At 46.8% G+C, this 21,172-nt stretch overlaps 1 protein-coding gene across 1 annotated transcript in view; it reads right to left on the bottom strand.

The window, feature by feature from the left end:
- The window catches only part of LOC138662926 (oocyte zinc finger protein XlCOF8.4-like), an 866,299-nt gene that overhangs the window by 405,979 nt on the left and 439,148 nt on the right, over positions 1-21,172 (bottom strand). The gene's annotated exons all lie outside the window — the stretch shown is intronic.

Raw genomic sequence — 21,172 nt, 5'->3', positions numbered from 1 at the left:
ACCTGCGCTGGAGCCGCAGTGTGAAGACCAGAAGAGGACGTCATCTGATGAAGATGGGAGGCGCCGGACCCGGAACAACAGCGGGAACACCCCTGGGTGAATATAATCTAACGTCTTTTTCTCATCTTTTAGGATACATCGGGGGCTTATCTACAGCATTCCAGAATGCTGTAGATAAGCCCCTGATGCCGGTGGGCTTACCTCACCCGCGATTTTGGGGGTGACAGGTTCCCTTTATTATTGACCTATATTCAAGCGAGACTAGACAAAAAAAAACACTAAAATCAGGTATCATGTTATCCGAAACAGTCAGAAAACTAGCCACATATTGGCAGATCCCAGACCTCAAACTATATACTTCGTAAGTTTATAAGCCACTCCAGTGTCAGGAATAGATAGTATGTGAAAATACATTATAATTCTTGTGTTTTTTTCTCCTATAGGGACTGCCCTAGTTTGGTATTGTAACAGCTGTTAATTAGTAGTGCAGACAAATTGTCCTGGACTAAACTCCGTTTTCAGACCGCCCAATATGTACCACTTAGGGAAAACTTACCTGCTCCAAAGATCAATAGCAGCTTCTAATGGCCATGCTGCGGTCTGTCACGGAATGAGTACAATATCGACTAGAGATGTGTGCAACCATAATGTCAGGAAGATCTGTGCCATTATTTACTATGAATATGGAGATTATCTCTGGAAGTTAAGTCTTCCCTGAGCGGTATATACTGTATTTTCACACACTATCGATTCCTGACACTGGAGTGGCGTATAAACTTATGAAGTATATAGTTTGAGGTCTGGGGTCTGCCAATATGTGGCTAGTTTTCTGATTGTTTCGGATAACATGATACATGATTTTAGGGTTTTCTTCATCTAGTCCCGCTTGAATATAGTTCAGTATTAAATAGTCTCCTGATGAATGAATCCAATGAATATTAATTTCTCTTAAGTAGCTGCACACGTGACCGCCGGCAGCAGCAGGAAGCCGGTGGCTGACACTGCGCACTACTGAAGAGCAATGAATACTCACCGCTCTGTGCGCACAGTCCCCGGCAAGTACTCCGGCAGGTGTGCTCTGCTTGTGACATCCCTGCCATGTGCTGCTTGCAAGCATAAAGCAGCTGCTGGCATTGGAGCAGGACGCTGCAAGGGAGCGCCGGGTCAGTAAGTGTAATGTTTTTTTTTTTTTTCTGATGCGGCCAGGCATATCAGGATCAGGTTGGGGGACAATTGTAAGGATTGGGCCATGCATACAAGGACCAGGATGGGGGCCAATCATACCAGGATAAGGATGAGGGCCATGCATACTATGACGAGATGGGGCACTGCATACCAGGTTCGGGATAGGGGCCAATCATACCAGAATAGCCATGGTGCCCTGCATACCAGGATGAGATGAGGGCCCTGCATACCAGGATAAGGATGGGGGCCATGCATACTATGACGAGATGGGGCACTGCATACCAGGACCGGGATGGGGGCCAATCATACCAAAATAAGGATGGTGCCTGCATACTACGATGAGTTAGGGGCCCTGCATAACAGGATAAGGATGGGTCATGCATACTAGGATGAGATGGGGGCCCTGCATACAAGGATAGGGATTGGGCCATGCATACTAGTATAGGGATGAGGCATGCATACCAGGGTAGGGATGAGGGAGCCATGCTGTCACGCCCGCACATACTTACCCATCTTCTTCCATCCAGCGGCGCACTCGTGATCCCGTTCCTCGCCGCTCTGCTGCTTCTTTCTCTGGCTCCCGGCGTCCAGCGTCTTTGCGCATGCGCGGTCGCGTCTCCTCCAGCGCTGAGCCCTCTGGGAGGTCGCGACCCGATAGCTCCGCCCCAACATGGCGGCGCCCATCGGCTATTTCTTCCCGGCGTCTTCCTAGGTAAGACGCCTTTGCTTTGTAGGTGCACTGTCTGCCGTCAGTGTCCCTATGCCCTAGGCTCCCCTGTACCAGTGTCTTTTCTCAGCCCAGTCTTTACTTTGTCTCAGTATCCTGCCAGTCCGTGTTCCTGCTGTGTCCTGCCTGTCCGTGTTCCTGCTGTGTCCTGCCTGTCCGTGTTCCTGCTGTATCCTGCCAGTCCGTGTTCCTGCTGTATCCTGCCAGTCCGTGTTCCCTCTGTACCCTGCCAGTCCGTGTTCCTGCTGTGTCCTGCCAGCCCGTGTTCCTGCTGTATCCTGCCTGTCCGTGTTCCTGCTGTATCCTGCCAGTCCGTGTTCCTGCTGTGTCCTGCCAGTCCGTGTTCCTGCTGTACCCTGCCAGTCCGTGTTCCTGCTGTGTTCTGCCGTTCCGTGTTCCAGTCATTTGCAGTTAAGTCTTGTTTTCCTATTATTCCCTGCCATCCTTATAGCCTGTGGTTTCCTTCTTTATCTTGGGTCGCCCCTTTGGCTCTAGCTGTTGTGTCTCCATTCCCTCGAGGTCCTGCTCCTAACACTCCCTGTAAAGGGGGTGATTCCATCTGGTCCGCTCGACCCCGGGGGCTCTAGAGTCACGACCCAGAGGGTCCACTCTCGGATTTCTGCCCGAGTACTTACAGTAAGCAAAGGCCATGGACCCCGCTGGGGCCTCTGCTGCGCAGAAAGAGCTACTCTTTTTGCGAGAGAATCAGTCCCGCATGATGTCTTTCATGAAAGCTATGGATTCTCGCTTGTCCACGCTCCAGTCCTCCGATCCTGGCAACGCTGCTCTACTCGTTGGCTTACAGCAAGAGTTAGCTCAGCAGCGTGACACCCAGGCCCATATACTTAGTTATATGTCTTCTATTGACGACCGGCTGCTTTCCATCCAGACAGCCGCTTCTACGTCTGCTCCTGCGTCCCACCCTCCACCCCGCTTGGCTAAACCACCTCGGTACAATGGGGATCCTAAGTCCTGCCGAGGATTTCTAAACCAATGCCATCTTCACTTTGAGCTTCTGCCCCAGCATTACCCGACAGATCGGTCCAAAGTTGCGTTTTTGATTTCCCATCTGGAGGGTGACTCCTTGGCATGGGTTAACCCACTCTGGGAGAGAGACGATCCCCTAGTCTCCCGGTTGTCTGAATTTTTGGAGACTTTCCGTCTTGTCTTTGACGAACCTGGACGTCTGGCCTCTACAACTGAAGCTCTATTTTCTCTCCATCAGGGATCGTTATCCGTAGGCCAGTACGCTATTCAGTTCCGCACCCTCTCCTCTGACTTGGGCTGGAACAATGAGGCGTTGGTGGGTGCTTTCTGGCGGGGGCTCTCTGGGCGCATAAAAGATGAGTTAGCTGGTCGGGACACCCCTACTGTTTTGGAGGAATTAATTTCCTTAGCTACCCGTATTGACCTTCGGTTCCAAGAACACGCCCGCGAGCGGAGATCTCTTCGCCCTTCTTCTGCCACCCGTAAGCCACTCAGTCCTCAGCCTAGAACCTCCTCTCAGGCGTCCGCACCAGAACCTATGCAAGTGGACCGTCTTAAGATGTCCGAACAACGTCATAAAGAGAGGCGTACTCAGGGGTTATGTTTTTACTGCGGAAGTTCTGCTCATTTATTGCGCTCTTGCCCTGAACGTCCGGAAAACTCCTCCGCCTAGGTCAGGTAAGAGAGGCCTCCCTAGGTGTATGTGATTCCTCTCAACCCCTTACTTTGTCCGTTCTTTTGCATATTGCGGGCAAGGGCATTTCTCTAGATGCGTATGTGGATTCGGGCGCAGCAGGGAATTTTATCAGGTTGGAAGAGGTTTTGAAATTCTCCATTCCAGTCAAAACCTTAGAGGCTCCTGTGGTTCTTGCATCTGTGGATGGTAAACCTTTACAAGAGACCATTACTCAAGTAACACTTGAGGTGGAACTTCAAGTTGGGGCTCTGCACAAGGAGAGAATTGCATTTTATGTTTTAGCGGGTCTGTCTCATCCTATGCTCTTAGGTCTTCCTTGGTTACGGTTCCACGAGCCCGTTTTAGATTGGCGCAATGGCAATATCTTGCGCTGGGGTGAGCTTTGTCGGGAGCGTTGTCTGCTGCCGGTGCGTCCTGTGGGGTCTTCCTCTAATTCTTCTCCTTCCTCTTCTCTTCCCGCTTTACCCTGTGTCTACAGCGCTTTTTCTGATGTCTTCAACAAGAAGGAGGCTGAGGGCCTTCCGCCTCACCGTCTCTATGATTGTCCCATAGATCTCGTGCCAGGAACTAATCCGCCCAGGGGCAGAATCTATCCTCTCTCTCCTGCTGAGACTCAAGCTATGTCTGAGTACATTCAAGAAAATCTTGCTAAAGGATTCATTCGCAAGTCTTCTTCACCGGCTGGAGCAGGGTTTTTTTTCGTGAAGAAGAAAGACGGTTCTCTCCGCCCCTGCATTGATTATCGAGGCTTAAACAACATCACGGTGAAGAACAAATATCCTCTGCCACTCATACCGGAACTCTTCGACCGTCTGCGGGGTGCGCAAATTTTTACCAAATTAGATCTACGTGGCGCATACAATCTGGTTCGTATTCGTGCAGGCGACGAATGGAAGACTGCCTTCAATACTCGTGACGGTCACTACGAATACTTGGTTATGCCGTTTGGTCTCTGCAACGCCCCCGCGGTTTTCCAGGAATTTGTGAACGATGTATTTCAGGATCTTCTCTACTCCTCAGTCGTGGTTTACCTTGACGACATTCTCATCTTTTCTCCGGATCTCTCCACTCACAGGCGAGATGTCCGCCGAGTTCTGCAAAGGCTAAGAGAGAATCATCTGTTCGCTAAGATTGAGAAGTGCGTCTTTGAACAATCTTCTCTTCCCTTCCTTGGGTATATTGTCTCAAGATCTGGCTTAGAGATGGATCCAGAGAAGGTTTCGGCTGTCCTGAATTGGCCTCGTCCTCTTGGAACAAAAGCAATCCAACGTTTTCTTGGCTTTGCCAATTACTATAGACAATTTATTCCTCATTTTTCTTCCATGACCAAGCCTATCTCTGCCCTAGTTCGCAAGGGAGTCAATTCCGGTCTTTGGACCCCTGAGGCTGAAGAGTCCTTTCTGTCCCTTAAACAAAGTTTCGCTACGGCCCCTGTGCTTCATCGTCCTGATGCTAATAGACCGTTTGTCCTTGAGGTCGACGCATCCTCTATTGGAGCTGGAGCAGTACTTTTGCAAAGATCTTCGTCCGGACGTTTGGTGACCTGTGGTTTCTTTTCTAAAACTTTTTCCGCTCCTGAGCGTAACTACTCTATAGGGGATAAGGAACTATTGGCTATCAAGCTAGCCTTGGAGGAATGGCGTTATCTTCTTGAGGGGTCTCTTCATCCATTCACCATTTACACAGACCACAAGAATCTGGCCTATATTCAGTCAGCCCAAAGACTAAATCCACGACAAGCCAGATGGTCTTTATTCTTCGGACGATTTGAGTTTGAGCTTCATTTCCGACCCGGAAATAAGAATGTCAAAGCAGATGCTCTTTCGAGATCCTTTCAGCCTCAGGACATTGAGGATTCTCCGGCTCACATCATTGATCCTACGAAGATCGTCACTCTTGCTCCTCTAAGAGTGATCTCAACTCCTCCTGGCAAGACTCTTGTGGCTAATCAAGACAAGGAGAGAGTTTTACGTTGGGGTCACTCCTCCAAAATTGCAGGACATGTAGGAGTCAAGAAAACACTTTCTCTTATCTCTCGGCACTACTGGTGGCCATCTCTCCGACAAGACGTCACCAAATTCATCGCTTCTTGTCCTTCTTGTGCTAAGAATAAAGTTCCTAGGCAGCCCCCTTTCGGTCTCCTGCATCCTCTGCCTGTACCTTCCGTTCCTTGGAGTTTTATAGCTATGGACTTCATCACTGATCTACCTTGTTCCTCGAATTGTTCTGTCATCTTGGTTGTTGTAGATCGGTTCTCTAAAATGGCTCACTTCATCGCATTGCCTGGTCTGCCTTCCGCTCCTGAGTTGGCAAAGATCTTTTTACACCAAGTCTTCCGTCTTCATGGTTTCCCACATCATATCGTCTCTGACCGTGGAGTACAATTTACCTCACGTTTTTGGAGAGCTCTCTGCAGTCTATTAAAGGTTAACTTGGACTTCTCTTCCACCTATCACCCTCAGTCCAACGGACAAGTGGAGCGAGTTAATCAAGTTCTGACTACATATCTGCGACATTTCTCCAATGCACACCAAGATGACTGGGTCTCTCTTCTCCCCTGGGCTGAATTCTCTTACAACAATCTTCCCAGCGAGTCTTCCTCCAAATCTCCCTTTTTTGTAGTCTATGGTCAACATCCGAACATTCCTCTTCCTGTTTCTCTCTCCTCGGGGGTACCGGCAGCGGATTTCTTGTCCCGGGAATTCTCTACAATTTGGAATGAGACCAAAGTGGCTCTTGAGAAAGCTAGCCTTAATATGAAAAAGTTTGCTGACAAGAAGCGTTTGGATGCTCCGCCATATTCTCCGGGTGATAAAGTTGGCTCTCCTCTCGCTATATCAAGCTTAAAATTCCCTCTTGTAAACTGGGTCCTCGCTATATTGGTCCGTTTCCTATCTTGAGTCGCATTAATGATGTCTCTTATAAGTTGAAGCTACCTGCCTCTTTGCGCATTCCCAATGCCTTCCATGTGTCTCTTCTCAAACCCGCAGTCTTTAATCGTTTTCACTCCGCTACCTCTCCCTCTCCTCAGCTCTGTACTTCTGATGGAATCTTTAACGTTAAAGATATTCTTGCCAAAAAGGTAGTTAGGGGTAAAACTTATTTTTTGATTGATTGGGAGGGATTTGGTCCTGAGGAGAGGTCCTGGGAGCCTCGAGAGAACATCAATGCTCCCCTTATCATGAAAAGATTCCTTTCTAGCCTTAAAAAAAGGGGGACTAAGGAGGGGGGTACTGTCACGCCCGCACATACTTACCCATCTTCTTCCATCCAGCGGCGCACTCGCGATCCCGTTCCTCGCCGCTCTGCTGCTTCTTTCTCTGGCTCCCGGCGTCCAGCGTCTTTGCGCATGCGCGGTCGCGTCTCCTCCAGCGCTGAGCCCTCTGGGAGGTCGCGACCCGATAGCTCCGCCCCAACATGGCGGCGCCCATCGGCTATTTCTTCCCGGCGTCTTCCTAGGTAAGACGCCTTTGCTTTGTAGGTGCACTGTCTGCCGTCAGTGTCCCTATGCCCTAGGCTCCCCTGTACCAGTGTCTTTTCTCAGCCCAGTCTTTACTTTGTCTCAATATCCTGCCAGTCCGTGTTCCTGCTGTGTCCTGCCTGTCCGTGTTCCTGCTGTGTCCTGCCTGTCCGTGTTCCTGCTGTATCCTGCCAGTCCGTGTTCCTGCTGTATCCTGCCAGTCCGTGTTCCTGCTGTACCCTGCCAGTCCGTGTTCCTGCTGTGTCCTGCCAGCCCGTGTTCCTGCTGTATCCTGCCTGTCCGTGTTCCTGCTGTATCCTGCCAGTCCGTGTTCCTGCTGTGTCCTGCCAGTCCGTGTTCCTGCTGTACCCTGCCAGTCCGTGTTCCTGCTGTGTTCTGCCGTTCCGTGTTCCAGTCATTTGCAGTTAAGTCTTGTTTTCCTATTATTCCCTGCCATCCTTATAGCCTGTGGTTTCCTTCTTTATCTTGGGTCGCCCCTTTGGCTCTAGCTGTTGTGTCTCCATTCCCTCGAGGTCCTGCTCCTAACACTCCCTGTATAGGGGGTGATTCCATCTGGTCCGCTCGACCCCGGGGGCTCTAGAGTCACGACCCAGAGGGTCCACTCTCGGATTTCTGCCCGAGTACTTACACATGCATACCAGGGTAGGGTTGAGTGGGCCATGTGTATCAGGATGGGGGTGAGGGGGCCATGTGTATCAGGATGGGGGCCATATATACCAGAATAGGGGATGTTAAGTACAGAATTGACCACAATTTTTGCTTCAATTTTCTTTTTCACCATACAACGATTTTTTATTCCATACATCCATGATTGTACAACAAATCCAGGTAGATGGCCAAAATACAATGTCCTCAGTTCACAAGTTCCCATTCTGAGATCAGTAGTTCCACTGGCTCCGTACCAGGCGATACCCACTGTCTCCCAAAAATTGGTTGGCCCACAGCTTTTGATATCTCTAGCCGGTATAGTGTGCAGTCACAGCCTATGTTCCTCTAGAACAGTATTTCCCAAACTCCAGTCCTCATGGACCCTACGGGTCATGTTTTCAGGATTTCCATAGTGTTGCACATGAAATAATTGCTGATGCCTTGATGATACTTCCATTACTTGATCAATACTAAGGAAATCCTGAAAACATGACCCGTGGGGTCAGTGAGGACTGGAGTTTGGGAAACACTGCTCTAGATGATGGATATCATGTCTGAAGCTCATTGATACCCCTCCAGCCAACAATCCCTCTCCAAAACTGCATAGTCCATCCATCCCAGCTCAGAACTTCTTACATAGAAGTCACTCCAACAACTGCCTGATTCAATCCATGTGCCTTTTTTCTCCCTCCCCTGAAACATTTCCTTTAGGTCAGAGAGCAAAGCATATTCCATCACCTGAGGCTGATGAGAGACCACCTGTTACGGACGGCTCCCCTGGGTCTTCAATGCCCATCCCCACAATGGGCCAATGGATAAGATGATTGCTTTACATTTACCCTTAGCAATCTACTGTCTGGCCTTACTATCAGTGTATGTAAACATTGTTTGCTGAGGATGAACTGAGGAGCAAGAAAATCACTAATAAAACACAGGCAGAAAATATCTAATAAAACAAAACAATATCGACACAACTGGTGCTCCGTGCTGAAAAAAGTCTCCGCTCTGCGTCCATTTGTCCTATAGTCTTTGGTAAGTGGCCATATCCTCACGTTCCTCCCCCATTTTTTTCAGCACGGACCTTCATGAGAACAAAAACTTTGTATCATCCAGTTTCCTCAAGGCATATACCATGTCATCCTTGTGAACAAACTCCACAGTCCCCATTCCTCCCTGGTGTACATCGGCATAGAAGACATCACCAGCTTGTCTCATATGATCTTTCAGATCCTGCCAACTCCCCAATGGGGGAAGCCCTGAGACAAGGACTCTGTATAAGTTAGCTGGGACAGGGGTCTGTTTCTTCTGCGGGGTCCTCCATATCCTCCCCCTGACCAAAGGTTGGACCAGAGAAACTCCACACCTACCCGATGAGAACTGAACTTGTATCCAACCCCAGAGTGCTGATCCCCAGCTGGGGAATGGTCACTTGGCGGCCTGGTAAATAATGTTCTGGGAGGCATTATTTGAGCTGACCAGGGTGATGGTAGAACCGAAGTCCCGAGGTCACCTCTCTGACGTCCTTTACCTCCCCCAGGTCACATAGCATAGCAGCCTTGCAGCGCTGGAGTCCTGGGTTCAAACCCCACCAAGGACAACATCCGCAAAGAGTTTGTATGTTTTCTCCGTGTTTGCGTGGGTTTCCTCCGGGTACCCAGATAGATTAGCGAAATTAGGATTATTTAGTCTAGAAAAAAGACGACTAAGGGGCGATCTAATAACCATGTATAAGTATATAAGGGGACAATACAAATATCTCGCTGAGGATCTGTTTATACCAAGGAAGGTGACGGGCACAAGGGGGCATTCTTTGCGTCTGGAGGAGAGAAGGTTTTTCCACCAACATAGAAGAGGATTCTTTACTGTTAGGGCAGTGAGAATCTGGAATTGCTTGCCTGAGGAGGTGGTGATGGCGAACTCAGTCGAGGGGTTCAAGAGAGGCCTGGATGTCTTCCTGGAGCAGAACAATATTGTATCATACAATTATTAGGTTCTGTAGAAGGACGTAGATCTGGGGATTTATTATGATGGAATATAGGCTGAACTGGATGGACAAATGTCTTTTTTCGGCCTTACTAACTATGTTACTATGTTACTCTGGTTTCCTCCCACATTCCAAAGACATACTGATAGGGAATTTAGATTGTGAGCCCCAACGGGGACAGCAATGATAATGTCTGTAAAGCACTGCGGAATATGTTAGCGCTATATAAAAATAAAGATTATTATTCCTTCATGGTAGTCATTACATTTTGTGCGTTACCACTGGCAGGGGAGAAGTCGGCATGTTGAGACTGCTCTCCTCCATCTCGGCTGATGCAGTGTGAACCGATCCTTGGCTTTGGTTTACGACATTGGCTCAGTGGCACACCAAGCCTGCTCCTAAGTTGTTTCCCAGCAACACATCTACTGGTAGGTGCTGCACTACTCCTACATGCACCATTCCACACCTGTGACCCCAGTCTAAATGTAGTCGGGCCCTCCGAATGTTCAGAGATTCTCCTCTGGCTATGTTGACTAACATCCGGCTGCCGGGAACAATACACTGGTCTGGTACTAGATGTTCTTTGATCAATGTAACAGAGGCCCGGAGTCATGGAGCCCCGCAGCCTCCACGCCCTCTACCCAGACCGACTGCAGATGCTGGTTCATTATCGCTGAAGTGTCCCTAGTCCGGGACACTTGTCCTTGCACCACATATGCCTCTTCCAGTCGGGGTAGCGGGAGCCTCTCTCCTTCAGCATTCCAGCCCCATTGTAGCACAGTGTTCACCGGTTGGGGACGTGGATGATGTGGGCTAGAATGTTCCCTGCATTTGCTGGCAAAGTGTCCCATGCGTCCACAGTTATGGCAGCTTAACCCTCCTAGCCCCGACGAGGGCAGCACTGGGGAGCTTGGAAAACCTTCCCTCTTTGTGAAGTCCGAAATCCCCTCAGTTCCTCCTCTGTCTAGTCGATGGGTCTCACTGGTCTCCATCTAAGCTCCTGTTCGTGACTCGCTGGGGCTGTACTTTCTTGTAGCCCGGGTCGATGAGCAGACCAATGATCCACCAATCTTGCAGCCTCATCCAGGCTGAGTGGTTTTCTATCCGCCACTAGGGTTGAGCGACTTTTACTTTCTTAGGGTCGAGTCGGGTTTCGCGAAACCCGACTATCTCAAAAGTCGAGTCGAGTGAAATCGGACGATTATGGCGAAAAGTCAGGGATCGACCGAAACACGAAACCCAATGCAAAGTCAATGGGAAATCTAACTCTTTTTTTTTTTTTTTTTTCTTCTCTCTCTCTCTCTCTCCCCTCCGTCCCTGAACAGAAAAGCTGGTGTTACACATTGCAAATCGCTACAGCGCACAAGCGACAAGATGGCGATAGGCGTCCACGCCCCTAAGACCTATGTCATCACTCTGCCCACGCTCCTTCATTGGCTGAAAAAATGGCGCCAAACACGTCACATGAAACGTGACTTTGGTGCGAAGATCGCCGACCGCATGGCCGATCCCGCACTAGGATCGGGTCGGGTTTCATGAAACCCGACTTTGCCAAAAGTCAACGACTTTTGAATTTGTCCGATCCGTTTCGCTCAAGCCTATCCGCCACCCATTCTTTTAAGTCACCTGGGAGGTTAGACATAAATTGTTCCAGCATGAAGATATCCAACACATGTTCTACTTCCTGAACTCCCAGTCCTATCCACCAAGTGCATGCCATAAGTAGTGTGTTAGCAAACCCCCAATGTGTGTGTGTACATCAGGCTTGTCAAACTCCCAAAACTTCCTCCGGTAGGTTTCAGGCATGACGGCATACTTCTCTAGTAATGCGCTGCGAATGGTAGAGTAATACCTCTGATCTCCAGAAGACAAGTTATTAAAAGCTTCTCTTGCTTTTCCAGTCAGGCCAATGCTCAAAATTCTGGGCCATTCACTGACTGACCCCTCATGTAGCAGGCAGAGGTTCTCAAATAACAGATGTTCATCAATATCGGAGGTGTCCTCATTGAACTGTGGTATATCCTGGTACCTTAAAGATGGGGGCCCATCTCTCCTGTAATCCACTGTCCTCTGCACTGGGACTGGTGGTGGTACTGCTACATACACACCCAGATATTCGCTTAACACTGCCACCCTCTATCTCCATGGCCCGCTCTCCTAGCGCATCCAGCATCTGCCTCAGCTCATTCGGTCGATCCTCCACCATCTGGATGTAGGTCCTGGGCTGTGGTCCCTCCTCATGTGGTTGTTCATGGTCCCAGTTGTCCAAGGATTGTATTAGGGTTGCCCGGTGGTCCTCCGGCAGCCACTCTAGCTCTCTCTCAGAGCAAAGGTCTCTCAGCCCCTCCTTTTTAATTTCAACATGTTTTTATTGGAATTTTTAACTGAAAAAAAACACATTGGAAACATACTCCCTCACGGGAATTTTTGGCTTATTATAAGAAACATAACTGACATGGGGAAAGAATACAATGACAACAAGAGGATAAAACAGTAGGGAAAGAGAGTATTGAATCCACAGTAAACATTGTAGCAACATCATTATTTTTTCGATTCCTCGGTTTCAATTATAGTTCCAGTCCGATCTCAACCGCACCACGAACCAAGGACAAACACAGATTGATTTTGTATTGAGGTTCTAGATCTAATTTCCCATTTCCCCAGTCCGAAGATGTTACGGTGAAAGACGTAAAATCTGGTCCATTTGTGTATTAGATTCCAATTCCATCCATGGTCTCCAAATCTTAATGAACTGATCCTACATGTCGTTTCTAGTAGCTTCAATGCGCTCACAAAGCATAATATTATTCATCTTTTCTTTAACAAGCAGTAATGACAGCGTTGGGGATTTCCATTTTCCTGCTATATGAAATTTGGTAGCCATGAAAAGAAAATGTACTAATTTATGAAGACCTTTAGGAAGAGACGGGTTCTTTGCCCCAAGGAGGAAGACAGAAGGATCTAGATTGATTTTTTTGCCTATCAATTGATTCACCATGGGATTCACTCTATGCCAGAGAGCCGAGACTGCTGGACAGGTCCACCAGATGTGTTTCATGTCCCCCGGTAGACCACAGCCTCAAAAGCATACAGGTGAAATATTTGGATATATACTGTGAAGTTTAGTGGGCACTAGGTGGGTTCTGTGGAGGACCTTTAATGAGGTCTCCAGAAGGGACGAATGATTGCTTCCCTTGGACAATGTATCATAGCAAGATCTCCAATCCTCCAGTGGTAAAACAAATCCCATCTCCCGCTGTATCATAAATTTCAATTTTTTCTCATCATGAGGTGGGTTAATAATTGAGTATATTAAAGATATTGTTCCTCTTCCCATTGGGTCACAGATGCATTTTTGCTCAAAGCTAGACACACTTAGGGAGTTTTAGTTTAGAAGAAAACTACTGGCAAAATAGAAGACCTTGTTTATGCGCATGGTCTCTCTAACCGGTGGCTCAAATTTCAGAACAAAATCCGGCCTAATAGAATATTAAATGGAGAGCACAAATGTTTTAAAGTAGTAATCCCCCAAAGGATCCACCATGTAAACATGTTTGAGTTGAGGCCTGGTAAGAACATCGGGTTGCATACTATGGAAATCAAAGGGGAAGGTTCAGATTGTAGCTTATATTTAAATCTAGCTTTCCTCCAAAGAATAAGAGAATGGGCTGTAAAGGGTGCCGTTAAGTTTACATCTTTTGAGATTTTCTCTGTAGACCACATAAGGGCAGTCCCACACGTCCAGATAATTCCGGTACCGGAAAAAATCGGTACCGGAATTATCCGTGTCCATGTGCCCTACGTTTCTGTGGTACATCAGTGTGGCACACGTGCGGCACACGTGTGCCACCCGTGTGCCCACTGGGTACCACACGGAGCGTGCCGGAGACAGCGCTAAAGTTTAGCGCTGTCCCCTGCATCGTTCTGAAGCCGCGATTCTTATCTTCTCTCCAGCAGCGTTTGCTGCAGGGAAGGCGGAGCCGCAAATATTCATATTTGGGAGGCGGAGCCGCATATTCATGATTGTAATCGGCGGCCCCACGTGACCGCATACAGTAGACAATGCAGCCAGGAGAGGACGCTGCGGCGAGGGATCCGGAAGCTAGGTGAGCATTTTAATCACAGCATGGGGGGGGCGCACAGGGGGTGGGAAGGGGGTGGGGACCTGGATCTGCATTTTAAACACTAATATTCATATCTTCCCTGCAGCAAACGCTGCTGGAGAGAAGATATGAATCGCGGCTTCAGCACCAGTGGGGGGGACAGCGCTAAATGTAGCGCTGTCTCCTGCACGGCGCACGGACTGCACACGGACAATGTCCGTGTGCGGTACGTGTTTTACACGGACCCATTGACTTTAATGGGTCCGTGTGATACGTGCGCTCCCACGAACACTGACATGTCTCCCTCCGTGTTTGGCACACGGAGACACGGTCCGCAAAAAATCAATGACATCTGAAAAGATGCATTGATTTTTATGTGTCTACGTGTGTCAGTGGCTCCGGTACGTGAGGAAACTGTCACCTCACGTACCGGAGCCACTGACGTGTGAAACTGGCCTTAGACAGGGTAATGAGAATGGTTTAATGAGATGAACTCTAAATGGACCCATCTTGGTTTATTATTTTGAGAGCAGATATTTGTCAATTGTGCTATTTGGGCGGATTTAAAATAAAGTGCAACGTTTGGAAGTGATATACCCCCTAGTTTTCTATGGAGAAACATTACTTTTTGTGAAACTCTAGCTTTCTTTCCTCGCCATATGAATCTGGTAATAGTGGAGTGTAATTTAGAAAATGTCTTGGCCGGTATTGCTATTGGTAAGGATCGAAAAAGGTATAAAAATTGAGGTAAAGATACAATTTTTATTGTGTGTATTCTACCTAGACAGGATAGATTTAATGATGACCATCTAGTCAGATCATTTTCGAAGCTCTGAATAAGAGGTGTATAGTTCCACTTAAAAAGTCTTGACCTATTTGTTGTTAACACCTAAGTAGGTTAAGTAATTTTCTTTTTTCATAAATTTGAAGCGGGTGTTGATATTATTGAAAAAATTGTATTGAATGATTCTCTCGCGTGTAGTTTAGGTGCTAGCATTCTACTTGGTTTGTTAGCATGTTTATAAAAGGTGGCCTTAAGGTACCGTCACACTGAACGATATCGCTAGCGATCCGTGACGTTGCAGCGTGCTGGCTAGCGATATCGTTCAGTTTGACACGCAGCAGCGATCTGGATCCTGCTGTGATGTCGTTGGTCACTGCAGAAAGGACAGAACTTTATTTCGTCGCTGGACTCCCTGCAGACATCGCTGAATCGGCGTGTGTGACGCCGATTCAGCGATGTCTTCACTGGTAACCAGGGTAAACATCGGGTTACTAAGCGCAGGGCCGCGCTTAGTAACCCGATGTTTACCCTGGTTACCATGGTAAAAGTAAAAAAAACAAACACTACATACTTACCTTCAGCTGTCTGTCCCCGGCGCTCTGCTTCTCTGCACTGGCTGTCAGCGCCGGCCAGCCGGAAAGCAAAGCGGTGACGTCATCGCTCTGCTTTCCGGCCGCTGTGCTCACAGTCAGTGCAGAGAAGCACAGCGCCGGGGACAGACAGCTGTCCCTGCGCTTAGTAACCCGATGTTTACCCTGGTTACCGGCATCGTTGGTCGCTGGAGAGCTGTCTGTGTGACAGCTCTCCAGCGACCAAACAGCGACGCTGCAGCGATCGACATCATTGTCGGTATCGCTGCAGCGTCGCTGAGTGTGAAGGTACCTTTAGTCCAAGTTAGTGCTTTTTCCGTCCTAGTGGTAAGTATAGCATCTAGTTGGAGTTTTGCGTCCTAGATTTGTTTAGAGAGATAAAGAGAAGTGGACATTTGATTTGCTACCTCTAGTTTTGTGAGTTTATTTTCTAATCTGGTTTGGAGGTCAGCTCTGGCCTTTTTTTGTTAGCCGCTAACCTAATTAAAGAGCCAGTAATGTACTTTTTATGCGCTAGCAAGATTATCCCCGGGGAGGATTCTTTTGTAGTATTAGGGTACCGTCACACAGTGCAATTTTCATCGCTACGACGGTACGATCCGTGACGCTCCAGCGTCGTAACAATATCGCTCCAGCGTCGTAGACTGCTGTCACACTTTGCAATCTACGACGCTGGAGCGATAATTTCATGACGTATGTGCGATGTAGAAGCCGTTGGTTACTATGCACACATCGTATACGATATATGTTACACCATGCAATCATGCCGCCACAGCAGGACACTAGACGACGAAAGAAAGTTTCAAACGATCTGCTACGACGTACGATTCTCAGCGGGGTCCCTGATCGCAGGAGCGTGTCAGACACTGCGATCTCGTAACTATATCGCTCGAACGTCATGAATCGTGCCGTCGTAGCGATCAAAATTGCACTGTGTGACGGTACCCTTACTTTCGAAGAATTTAGTTATATCTTCTTTAATTGTATTGGTAGTTACCTGGTCCGTCAACAGAGATTCGTTGAGCCTCCACCTATATAACCCTGAGGCCATGTGCACACGTTCAGGTTTTTTCTGCGTTTTTTCGCATTTTTTCATGCTAAAAACGCTATAAAAACTCATTACAAATGCATGCATTATGCATTCTATCATTTAGAATGCATTCTGCATGTTTTGTGCACATGGATGTGTTTTTTTCCGTGAAAAAAACGCATTGCGGTAAAAAAATGAGCATGTTGATTATTTTTGCGGATTTTCTGCTTTTTTCCCGCAATTCTATGCATTTGGGAAAAAACGCACAAAAAACGCATCAAAATCGCATCGAAACGCGTCAAAATTGCGGTAAAAACGCATGCGGATTTCTGGCAGAAATGTCCGGTTTTTGTCAGGAAAATTTCTGCAAGAAATCCTGACGTGTGCACATACCCTGAAGTAGTCACATCAGATTTAAAAACCGAAATGGTGGCATCATGGTCCGACAATGCTGAATGTAAATGGCGCGAGTATAAGACTGTTGTGAGTGAAGTGGCTTTCGTCAACTGGAGATCAATTCTGGAATATGTTTTGTGTGCTGGAGAGAAATATGTATATCCCCTGGTATTCCTGTTCAGCGCTCTCCGTATGTCCACCAGACGGTGTTTCATTAGGTGGAGAATTTTTTTCCTCTCAGTCTTAGTGATGTCAGTGCGTCTTAAGGTGCTACTCTCTAGTATTGAGTTTATGGTAAAATTGAAATTAAGTGCTGAAACGTGAGCGAATCAAGTTTAGATAGTATCAGTTTAAAAACTGAGAGTTGCGATGAAGCAGGAAGGTAACTGTTCACCATGCAGATATTTCGTCCTTGCATGGAGCCCAGTAATATTATAAATCTTCCCCCTTCGTCTGTGATGGAGTTGACAATTTAGAGTGGGAAGCCGTTCTTAAGAAAAATAGCTACCGCTTTTGTCTTGTTCAGCCCGATGATATGTAAACTCGTGAGTAAGCGGAATCAAAATATTTTGGGCACGAGGAGGTAGAGAAATGAGTCTCCTGAAGACAAATAATGTCAGGGTTCTGCTTTTTGTAATCTAGGAAAGCTATTTTACGTTTTATAGGGGAGTTGAATCCCCGCACATTATGAGATAGTACTTTACACATGAAAGAAATGATTAATTTTGCTATAATAGGGCTCACCCTCGGTTCCTCCCCCATTGGCACATTTCTCAGAGCACGGTCAGGTAAGAGTCCCTGGAACCTGGGTATTATGAACGAAATATAAATGTACAATCCTGTGGTAGAATAGGATGAGAAATAGGGAGGGAAGGTAGACAGAGACACAACACATAACATACAATTACAATCATACGGGCATACAACCCGGTTAACATAGTGAACTGGAAACCCATATCATGAGGGTGGTCCAGAGATCACTAGGGGTAGGCAACATGGATAGACCCTGAGAGCCAAACCCCATATCTTTATGGGTGTCCATGAGGTTCAGAAGCCAAACTTAATTATTATTATTTGTTATAATCGAACCTCACGGATAATAATGCACTGACCACACTTGTGGAATTATAACTTAATCATTCAAAAACTATAAAGACCCGTATAACCCCCCCCCCCCCCCATCAATCAGCCCATTCACTGTAATAGGCAAACAAACCAAATTGCTTATATATGATTAACTGACGAAAGGTCATATCCTCAAGTCTGACCCAAATATCTGAACTGTCAGACATGGGAATCGTTAACCATTCAACTAGACGTTTCAGCCATCGAACCAGAGTTCGGTCAGGTAATAGTCGTGCGCTGACTCCTTGTTGTTCTGGGGACTTCTTACCACTCTCTGGTTGGTCTCGGCTTTCGTGGTGGTAACGGTTGTGCAACATCTGAGAATGAAATGCCCGCCTGATCGAGGACGTGTTTTCCTTCTTCCAGGGAGCAGCACATAAACGATTTATTGTTCTAAGAGAAAGATAAAGCAAAGAGGAAACCCCATCAATATTTTATTTGAGTGGCTTGCAAAGCTGAAGTCATTGGTCTGAGAACTCTCCTTCTGTTTAGTGTAGCCGGAGCGATGTCCGCATAGAGGTGGACCGAGTCCGGCACGCCATGGAGAGCTGGAGAGTCCCACGCTGTGGCCAATATTATGTATGTTTATCCATGCTCTTGGTCCTTATACCGTGATCTTTATACTGTGGGCTTATCATATACAGGTACAATATGACCTTTTTCTGACATTCACCCACCATGACCATAGAACATATGCTGTGTTGATGCTGCAATGGAGATGCTTGGATTCGCATGTGTTTTGTAGCCAGTATCATTTTTTCCACCTCCATATACTGGTCTCTTCAGCTATTGTTTTCCATTCACCACTGTTTGTCCATATATGTATTTTGCCTATGTACAGTATATTTGATACTTTAATAAACTTGCTCTGATTGTTTTTGATACCTCTACCGCTTTGGCGTGGGTTTCTTGTCAATAATTTACTTTATTATAAATTATGGATTATTAGACCCATTAACATTTCTCACTGTTCCACAACTTAGCGTGACTCTCTATAGGTTTCTTGTGTTTTGACCTAGTGGTATGCCCTCTGTTGGTCGAGAGGGCACCTTTGTTTAGGTGTTTCTGCTAACTTTTATGTGTCTATAGATCCTCCTACAGGTTACATGGATTATAAGAAGCGGGACAAAACCTGGGTAACACAACTCAGGACGGTATTTGGTGAGAAGCAGCTGAATGATAAAGATACACATGATATAAAAGACTTGAAGTTGAAAATTAGGGATCTTTTGAAAAAAAGAACAAAAATCTGGTGGAACAAGACTGCCCTAGAAAATTACCTGCAAATTGATATTATCCCTAGGGGCTTGCGGGTTCAACTTTTTCCTACACTGGACGTGGAGGATTCATCCTTCACGACTAAGTGGGAGGAAACTCTCACCAAGTGCTCAAGGACTCTGTTGGAGCTACTGGTGGGAGTAGACAAAAGATCCCTTGAGACTCTCGAAAAAGAAATTGAGATCACACGAGAACAAATTCAAAGTATCATTTCCAGTGACGTGTAAAAAATTTGATCTATCCCTGGAAGAAGAACTTTCAAAGTGGGAACAGGAGATACAAAATAACAAAACCAAAAAATATCTACGTGATCTAGAGGATTACAAATTTATCGGTGGCACCAGAAGCAGCCTAGAAAACAACTCAGATCACAATCAGTCTCCAGTCTCTCTACCACTTCAGAAGGAGCATGTGGAGATCATTTTTTAGACAAAGGAATAACCTCAATCAATGGCAGATTGGGGAAAGGTCTGAACCCCCAATATCCCTCCACACCAGTAACCAAAAAGAAAAAATATCCATACAATATGAGAGACAAGAGGGCCAGGAGATTTTAAAGGTAATTATTCTATCACAACACTCTCTGAGTAAATCACAATTAGAGGTGCTGTCTAAAGGCCTCTCTTTTTCACCGGTGGAGGGTTCTGATAGATTTACCTTGATTAAGGACCTGGAACTTTTCACCAGAAAAATAATTTTAAAAAAATACTTAGCTTCTAAATATGATCCCTCCCTGTCCCCAATTGATTTGAAGGTTTTAAACGACCTGGAATCTTTGGAGACACAGAATGCTTGTACTGAGTCTTCTTCTCTTCCCACACATCTATATCGGCGATCACGTACCTTCCCACCTTTGTCTGCCTGCCCTTCAGTGGAAATTTTTGTTAATTTGGTCAGGAAGGAGATCAATAAACTAAATTCGGATTTTGATCAAGATAACCTCACTCCTCCACTAAGGAGAGCTAATAAGGAATTGAAGAATATGAAAGATGTAGTTATTAAGCGGGCAGACAAAGGTGGCAATGTTGTGATCTGGCCCATGTCACTCTACGAAGCTGAGGCATTTAGACAGCTTTACAGGCCTGAGCATTATAAAAAAACTTGATGTTATACCATTATCCGTTTTTCAACAGGGACTTAAATCTCTTCTGGATGAAGGAGTAGAATGCTCGGCAATTACCCACAGGATGAGAGAGGCCCTTTTGCCTGAATTTCCCATTGTTCCAACTTTTTATTTGCTGCCTAAGGTTCACAAGGACCCCTCATGCCCTCCGGGCAGACCCATTGTCTCGGGCATGGGGGGTCTTTGTGAACCTTCGTGCCAATTTATTGATTTCTATTTGCAAAAATGTGTGGAGACCCTCCCATCATTTGTGAGGGATACCACTGATGTGCTTAGAAGGGTTGATGGCCTGGTTCTTGAGGAGGACATGTGGCTTGTCACTTGTGACGTGGAGTCCCTGTACACGTTGATAGGCCATAGCCACGGGATGCGGGCTGCTAAATTCTTCTTGGATATGACTAATTTAGAACCGGAACGTATTAATTTCATTCTAGAGTTATTGCAATTTATATTGACTCATAACTTTTTTGTGTTCAAGGACCGCCCCTTCCTACAGCTCCAGGGCACTGCAATGGGGGCGTTTTGTGCACCCTCATATGCTAATTTGTTCCTGGGGCTGTGGGAGAGGGATGCGGTCCTTGACACACCCGGTCACAGCTCCGTTATCTCGTGGCTACGCTATATCGATATTTTTTTCATTTGGCAGGGCTCCACGTCACGACTTGACATGTTCCTTAACCATCTTAATGCTAATACGCTGAATATCAAACTGACCTGGAAATATAGCCAAAACTCCATTGATTTTTTGGATTTGGCTATTTCAAAATCATCTGACGGTACTATTGCCACCGATGTCTTCCGCAAGAGCACGGCCACCAATGCACTCCTACATTTTACTTCATCCCACCCACCTAAACTTAAAAGCTCTATACCAGTGGGACAGTTTTTACGAGTGCGCCGAATCTGTTCTGACGATGGCACCTTCTACAAGCAGGCAGGAGATTTAACACGCCGGTTTAGAGATAGGGGCTATAAACATGTGGACATCCATAGGGGCTACTCGCGGGCGTTGTATTCAGACAGGCCCTCTCTTC

The sequence above is a fragment of the Ranitomeya imitator genome, chromosome 2 (genome assembly GCF_032444005.1).
Source record: "Ranitomeya imitator isolate aRanImi1 chromosome 2, aRanImi1.pri, whole genome shotgun sequence".
NCBI classification, from domain to species: Eukaryota; Metazoa; Chordata; class Amphibia; order Anura; family Dendrobatidae; genus Ranitomeya; species Ranitomeya imitator.
Note: the sequence above shows the minus strand (reverse complement) of the source record. Positions and strands in the feature narration are given on the sequence as shown.